This window comes from Lepisma saccharinum, chromosome 10, assembly GCF_977018435.1.
Source record: "Lepisma saccharinum chromosome 10, izLepSacc3.1, whole genome shotgun sequence".
Classification (NCBI taxonomy): domain Eukaryota; kingdom Metazoa; phylum Arthropoda; class Insecta; order Zygentoma; family Lepismatidae; genus Lepisma; species Lepisma saccharinum.
Genome location: NC_139238.1, coordinates 12388006 through 12394425, shown reverse-complemented (window position 1 = coordinate 12394425; position 6420 = coordinate 12388006). Strand labels below are relative to the sequence as shown.

At 40.0% G+C, this 6420-nt stretch overlaps 1 long non-coding RNA gene across 1 annotated transcript; it reads left to right on the top strand.

Annotated features, from left to right (window-relative positions):
• Window positions 1–380: 380 nt before the first annotated feature.
• Window positions 381–2501, top strand: LOC145994209 (uncharacterized). Its single transcript, XR_014442321.1, has 2 exons — window positions 381–524; window positions 2213–2501. It is a non-coding gene; the product is annotated as an uncharacterized LOC145994209 (long non-coding RNA).
• Window positions 2502–6420: the final 3919 nt, after the last annotated feature.

Genomic DNA, 6420 nt, shown 5'->3' with positions numbered 1-6420 from the left:
TCTACAATAAACTACCCACAAACATAGACATTTTTGCCCCTGAAAGCATTTTCCGATCTTCCCTAAAATGAATATGTAAATCTTTTGTTTGCTTCCTTGTTTATGCCTTATGTTTATATTTAGCTTTTCTTGTTTTTACCGTAAACCATCTTGACTTGTTCTTGTTATTTGTTAGAGTTTTCAGTGCAAAATGGCCTTAAAAGTGCTGTATCTGAAACTTTGAATAAATAAATAAATAAATAGATTTTCAACTCTACTCTCTCCCTAACAGCTTTAAATGTCAACTTCTTATGAATAAGCTATCACATTGCAAACACATGTACTATCATTAACGCTTTGAAATGTAAAGCCATCTTGTTCTCTTTCCTTATCAGATTGAATACGACGTTTTCGAAAGGGACAACGAAGATAACAAAATTATGCAAGGAACCAAAGATGAGATGTGCGGTGAACTGGAAGAGATATTCAAGAAATATGACGGTGAAAAGGAACTGCCGAATGATATGAAATGCCCAATACAACCGGTACGTTTGAGTTCTTTCATGAGCTGTTCTAACAAAAGTAAATCATCAAGTAAGTAGTTACAGGGGACCCACTTGTCCTCCTCCTCTTGTTCTTCTTCTTTCTTTTCTTCTTCTTCCTCTTGCAGGTCTGGGTAACCAAAGCCCGTTCTGAGACTACAAAAAATTGATGATTTGATCGGTGATATGGTCAAACTTTATATTTCTTTTTGACCTGTAATTTAATAATTTTTCGAGGCAAACGGCTATCTGACATGCTCAGAACAAGTTGCTTTATCATGTTGGCGAATATTCCAACATTCGCTACCATATAGAAGATCCAGTTTTGAAATTATGTTATGTTATCTAATTATAATATCTGTTTCCATTTGTTTTCTAAAATTTCTTTTAAAAAAATATGGCTGCCATATGGCACCACCATAGCCGTATATGAGAGAAGGATTTAACGAATTCAAATGTCTCCCACTGGTTGAACAAAGAGTTTGCATTCATTGAATAATCGAATCAGGCCTCAGGTTCGAATCCCGGCCTGGGCGTGATGTTCTTTGTGAGGTCCCTTCAATTACACCATTTCATCACTGATCATCATCGTCGCGATTAGCCAAATGTGGCAGAAAAGGGACGCCAGATAACAATAAATACAATAATGTTTGAAATTGTTTTGAAAATATAATTACATGTAATAATTGGTGGTGGTTTCGATATCTTTACAAAAGAATACCACTTAAATTCGTACTCCACATGCAAAATGAGATGTCGTCGTGTGAAAATAGAAATATCTTCTGTGATGTAGTCACTGATGGTGAATTTTTCCTGATAAACGCGGATATGCGTGCGCATTCCGAACCTAACCTTCATTTGTTTCAGTATGAAGCTTTTTCTTCACCGAATAAGACGTCATTTTTGATGCACCAGTCTGATGCACGCTGGTGAAATCTGGAAAGAGCGGAATGAAACGTATGATTAAACCAGCAGACAGGCATTTGCTCAATCTGCATCTCTATTCTTGTGTACAGCGCCTACTTGGTTGAACGCAATTTCCATGCATCAGCCTAACTCACCTGCACTACACCCATCCCCAGGACGGGATTCGAGCCCAAGGCTCTGGCGTCGTTGCGCTGTGCTAGCCACTCCACCACGGAGATCGGCACCCTTGGGTGGGGAATTCCGCATCCCTTCAATATATTCAAGGTTGTTAAAGGTCAAGGAATTATAAGTCCATTCCGGTCCAGGAGAGAAAATCAGTCTGCGTAAATGAGTTCTGGACTATAGAGAATCTTTTTATCTGTAAAGTATTTCAATTCGGTCCAGGAAACTTTTTCCCGGATGAATTTGAATACTGTCCAGGAACTTTTCTTCCGGATAAACCAAAAACTTTTCTTCAAGATCAATTTGAATACGGCCCAGGAACATTTTTTTCCGGATCAGTTTAAATACGTAACGTCCAAGTTCCGTATTGAAATCAAACAATACGTAACTTGGATCGAATTTTAATTGTGCGAGAAAAAACGTCCCGGTCGGAACCTAATAGAACACATTAGAATTTATGTATCCCTGGACCTTTAACGACACTGAATATATTCGCAACTTGAAAAGAATTAAAATCTACTTTCGACGGGTTTAAGATTAAAACCATAATTTCAGAGTCACAATAACAGGCTACTGACATTTTCTTGTCCTCTTTTTTGCAGGGTAAGAAATGCACAGGTGAAGGATCTGGATTTTCTCTGGAGAAAATGCAACAGGGTTTTGACCAATATGTTGGTAAACCGTATAGTTTGAAAGGAATTTTTTACGAGTACGGTGAACAGGTGTATTGTTTCCAGTATGATTTAGAAGTGGTAGAACGCGTGGATTAATAAAACAACAAAAGTAATGAGTATATGCCACTGGTATAATGATACTTCCTGTGTTTCATGTGAATTAAAATGTATCAGTTGTGCATGCCTGGAAGCTAATTTTGAAAATAAACTTCATCTTGTGGCAGTCGCTTTGAGTTTTGTTACAACCAACTTCTGCTCCCATTTAAACATAGAAAAGTACAATAGCTCTTTTCAGTTCTTACGGCGGACGCTCTAGAAGCTGGCGGAAGAAGTGGGGTGCGGGAATTACGCAACAGACCAACCAGACAACAGCAGTGGCGCCGAGAGACACGACGCGGCCGGAAAAAGTACTACGTGAAACTCGTTCTACTGGCCGCTACGTTTCTTATCGCACTGGATTGGTCGCTTCCCCGCTCTCCACTTCCCCTGCCAGCTTCTAGAGCGCCCGCCGTAAGAACTGAAAAGAGCTATAGCATGCACTGGAGTACGCAGGATTTTTTTTCGGGAGGGACTGGAATTGTATAGTGCTTTCAGTGGCGCCAACTTATAGGGTTCCGTGGGGACATAGCACACTTGTCGTGTTATTTGTTATTCTTAAATATTTGCGTATTGAAATCAGTAAATTACAGATTTCAATTAGCTAGTATGGTGTGCATTAATATCATCATACATGGAAGGGAGATTTTTTAGATTTATTGAACTAATAAGAACCCAATGTTTTTCAAAAGTTGGCGAACCTCGCTGCTTTCTAGTTGACGGCATACATGATAAGATACTCCAAATATTTAGAACGTTCCACTCTCAAAAATCTAAACTCGGGTCATGTTTATGGGCGATTTTATTTACAATTTCCTTTTCCCCGAGTATCTATTTGAAAATGTAGATGTTTCAAAATTTCGTGGGGGGCTGTAGCCCCTTCAGTCCCCCCTCTGCGTACGCCAGTGCTAGCATGTAAAATTAAATGGACATTATCCATTGCCTAGTGTTTTAAACTATACTTAATCTAATACTACGTTTCGAGAAAGCACCTTTCTCTCATCTTCAGGTGAAATTTATTTTGCTGATTGAAAAGAATCGAACCTACGACCAGGGCCGGATTAAGACGAAATTGGGCCTGATCCTGTCACGTCAAAACCTAACAGTGAAATACTGTCGATTTTTTCTGTACAACTAACTTTCAAGGTGAACAATTTACTACGTCGCACTTACCGAACCATAATAAAATGGCAACAATCGCCAAGATATTGCAAAAAACGCAGCTAAATTACTAACAAGGGAGGTTATCTAAGTGTCCTCCTCCGATTTCGATGAAACTTGGCATGTGTATAGAGGGGCCCAAAGGATGAAATACGTGTTCTTTTGTTTCAGCTAAAAATCTGTTTTAGGGGGCACCCCCCTCAAATATCAAGATGAGAAGAAATTGAAGTGGGGATCTGACCCCGAAACCACGTAAATATGGCATAGGAAGAAACGGGGGGCATAGACCCCTCTATACACCTGCCAAATTTCTTGGAAATCAAAGGGGGACACAGGGGTCAGATACTCATGTCAATTTGTCCTCATCTTGACATTTGAGGCGGGTTTTGCCCACTAAAACAATTTTTTAGCCGAAACAAAGAAATACGTATTTCTTCCTTCGGGCCCCTCTATACACCTGCCAAGTGTCATGGAAATCGGAGGGGGACACAGGGTTCAAATGCCCACTTCAATTTGTCCTCATCTTCACATTTGAGGTGGGGGTTGCCCCCTAGAACAGTTTTTTAGCCGAAACAAAAGAAACACGTATTTCTTCCTTTGGGCCGCTCTACCTATATACACCTGCCAAGTTTCATGGAAATCGGAGGGGGACACTTAGATAACCTCCCTTGTTAGTCTTACACTTTGTAATTATTTAACACTACATATATTATAATGTTTTATTTTAATTTTTAAAACTGTAACTGTAGAACATTTGTATAATTTTTGTATAACATTTCTGTCTTGTTAAATGTGTTAAAGGTTTCATCCTGGAATGGAATGTGTCACATTTATGTGTGTTTCCATTTCCGACACATTCGGATGAATACATATTCGTTTCAATGGCATTTACAAAATTACCTCTGGCATTTTATGTTAAACAAGTAAGATTATTTTTGTGCATGAGTATGTTAGCCGATGCGTAGCAAAGTGTTTTAGGAACAACACTTGAAAAAAAATCTTGTAGGACTAACTAATGGAAAAATTATTTGTAATCGAAGATCATAATACCTTTTAAGGTGTGGTAATATTATAATGGGATTGAGATACGAAACTCTCGGATCTGGATCCGGATCCGATTCCGGATCCGATTCCGGAATTTTCGGATCCAAATCCGTTTGGCCATCCCTAATCTGGACTCGTCCGTGAACAGGTTGTTACACCAATTTGAGACAGTCCGATTGACATGTTGACGACATCGCTTTAATCTTGCCCCTCTGGCTTGGACGGTTATGCAACACAAACACATGGTACTCGGGCGTACAATCCCTTCATATGGAGCCTTCGGCGTACAGTACCGCTGCTATCTCTTCTTACAATCTAAATATTTTGAAGCTCGATCCTACCTTCCACACGGCTACCTCGCATTCTTGGCTAGATGTAATCTTAACAGGAGACTGCTCTCGAATCACCAAACATGGACAAACGAGCGCCTGCGGTCTCTCGTTCCACGATCTTATTTACGTTGCTTACTCGCTCAATGTTCCGAAATCCAAGCCAAACATAATTGAATACCGCGATTTAAAGAAAATTAACCCCGCTTCACTAAACGAAGATGCTACAAGAACCCCATGGAATTCAATAAACAGCTTCACTAATATTAACGATAAGCTTAATGAATTAAATAGTCTAATCTTACTCCTTTTCGACAAACATGCTCCAGTAAAGAAAAAACGCGTCACGCGGCCTGCTTCCCCCTGGATGACCGACAGCATTCTCGCACTTATGGCGGAGCGTGATTCGGCTCACCGCAGGTTTAAATCTGACAAGCGCCTCAAATCTCCAAATACTTTAAATAGTTTTAATAACTACCGCGTGTTGAGAAATCAATGTAATCAGGCCGTGCGCAACGCAAAGAGGAGGCTTTCTTACGAATTATTAAATATGCAAGGCAACCCCCGAATGTTGTGGAATAACTTAAGAAATTTAGGGCTAGGAGAGAAACGTAACGTATATCCTACTCGTGTTTCGTCCCTTGATGAATTAAATACACATTTCTCTCTCTCTAATTCAATGAATAACGATGCTAAAAATGATACTATTAGAGCTATAGCAAACCACAAAACAGAAATGATAGAGTTCAATTTTAACCCAGTCTATGAGTTCCAAGTTGCAACTGCAATCGGTCGGATCAAATATGGTTCTGAAGGAGCCGACAACCTCCCATTGCGACTAATAAAGCTGATTTTACCTCATGTATTGCCATACATCACCGACATTTTTAATCTTTCTCTGCGCTCTGGTATTTTTCCAGATAAGTGGAAAATAGCACACGTTCTTCCTCTCGCCAAGACTGACCCCGCCACTTCCGTTGACAACTTCCGACCTATCAGTATTCTTCCCGCGCTATCCAAAGCATTAGAATACATTGCTCACGACCAAATCAGCCGACATACAAATGAAGTTCTGGCTCCGTTTCAGTCGGGATTTATACCTAATCACAGCACTAACACCGCCATGACTCACATAACCGACGACGTCAGACAAGCTATGGACTGTAGACAGGCGACAGTTTTAGTTTTATTGGACTACACGAAAGCTTTCCAGTCACTCGACCATGATATTCTCATTTCCAAGCTAAAATCATTTTTTAATTTCACCACCTCTGCAACGGACTGGGTCAAATCCTACTTAACTGGACGTAAACAAAGGGTGGTTTATGATGGCAAGTGCTCGGCGCTATCTGAGATCACTTGTAGCGTTCCGCAAGGAAGTGTACTCGGCCCTTTATTATTTTCTTTATACATTAATGACCTGCCAAATATCTTGAAACACTGCCGTTATCACCTGTATGCCGATGACCTCCAGTTGTACTATTCTGCACCCCCAGCAATGTTAAG